This window comes from Erinaceus europaeus, unplaced genomic scaffold, assembly GCF_950295315.1.
Source record: "Erinaceus europaeus unplaced genomic scaffold, mEriEur2.1 scaffold_335, whole genome shotgun sequence".
Classification (NCBI taxonomy): Eukaryota; Metazoa; Chordata; class Mammalia; order Eulipotyphla; family Erinaceidae; genus Erinaceus; species Erinaceus europaeus.
The window spans coordinates 93,508-95,494 of record NW_026648143.1 but is presented as its reverse complement, the minus strand read 5'-3'; positions in this window follow the sequence as shown (position 1 = coordinate 95,494).

Genomic DNA, 1,987 nt, shown 5'->3' with positions numbered 1-1,987 from the left:
CACGGCTGCATTGTCCACAACAGCCAGAGAGGGGACGCAGCCTAGTTGCCCATCCGCACATGACTGGGTAGAGAAGTTACAGAATAAATATCCCGTGGAATATTACTCTGCAGTCAAAAAGATGGTATTGTGGGAGTCGGGCTGTAGCGCAGCGGGTTAAGCGCAGGTGGCGCAAAGCCCAAGGACCGGCATAAGGATCCCGGTTCGAACCCCGGCTCCCCACCTGCAGGGGAGTCGCTTCCCAGGCGGTGAAGCAGGTCTGCAGGTATCTGTCTGTCTCTCCCCCTCTCTGTCTTCCCCTCCTCTCTCCATTTCTCTCTGTCCTATCCAACAACGACAACAACAATCATAACTACAACAATAAAACAACAAGGGCAACAAAAGGGAATAAATAAAATAAAATAAAAAGATGGTATTGTGTCATTGTCACTGAGACTGTCCTTTGGGACAAAATGAATGGAACTGGAGGTGAGGATGCTTAGAGAAATAAGAGACGGAAGGCAGCTACTGAATGGTTTCACTCGTGTGGAGTCTAGACATCAGATACATATAGACTTGAAAAGGGAAATACAGACTCAAACAAACTGTTGCCAAGACCTGGGAGAATAATGGAAGTTTTCTCAGGAAGGCAGGAGGGTGGTGGGTGTGGTGAGGAATTAGAGCCTGCTAGCTTACAATCTTGTGACCCACTATTAGTCACACACACACAAATGATTTTTAAAAAGCTATCCACCAAAAAAAATTTACAAAGTCCGGGGCCCAGAGCCTGCTCTGCCAGGGCCCCTGGCTCCTGGCCCGGGACTCGGTCGGACTCCACTCAACTGGTGGAGAGTTAGACCCCCAGGCACGAGGTCCGACCCCTGCCCCGCATGGGGGATTGACGGACACGTCTTTTGAACAAAGCTGGAGGCTCTTCCAGAGGTGAATTCTTGAGGGGCCGGGCGGTGGTGCACCTGGTGGAGCGCACATGTTACAGTGAGCAAGGACCCGGGTTCGAGCCCCAGTCCCCACTTACAGGGGAGAAGCTTTTCGAGGGTGAAGCAGGGCTGCAGGTGTCTCTCTGTCTCTCTTCCTCTCTATCTCCCCCTCCCCTCCCTCAATTTCTCTCTCTCCTGTGCAATAAAATGGAAAAAATGGCCACCAGGAGCAATGGATTCATAATGCTGGCACCGGGTCCCAGCGAGAACCCTGGGGAGAGAGAGAGAGAGAGAGAGAGGCGGGGTCTGGGAGCATCTGACTTTTGCACAAGAGTCTGGGCTGGGAGTTCGAGTCCCCAGTAAGGACCCAGTGACCAGCTGTGGGCTGAACAGACGGACTGACTTCAGACAGAGATGGAGAGGGTGCGGTGGCGGCCTGGGCTCAGCCTGCTCCCGGGGGCTGTGCCCCCCACCCGCCCGCATACAGAGATTCTGCAAGGCCTCAGCCCTGCCTCCCGACAGGGCCTGAAAGGTCCCTCAGGGCTTGGGGTTGGGGGGTGACTCTCCCTTCCTGCACGGCCCTGGGTTCGAATGGGTGATTAAGGAGAGGGAGAGAGCCAGTGCTCGCTGCCCCTCCCTCCTGGGTGACCTCAACACAAAGGTGGCTTTGAGTAAACCGGGTCCATGGCTCCCCAGGGACCCACCCGCTGAGGGAAGCCCACCCCCCTTTCCTGCCCTTCTGCTCCCCCAGATCTCAGCCAGTCACGTTTTCCCCCCAAGGAGCACCCTGGGGTGGCCGGGGACCCCACATGCCTTTCTGTGCTGGGTGGAGTCTGGTTACACTTGCCTTTCAGAGCCCAGTGGCCCCAGAGGAGGCCTCGTGGAGACTGGGGCGGCTCCCTCCTCCCTCACCCCGTCAGGGGACACCGTGGGGCAGCCTCCGGGGGACACAGGAAGGCCCAGCACCGGCTCCCGGGAGCCCCCCTCACACACAGAGAGGGACCCCATCTTCACAGAGGGACTGGGTTCCAGCTGCCTTACAGTATGGGCTGCTGTGCAGGGCACTCACT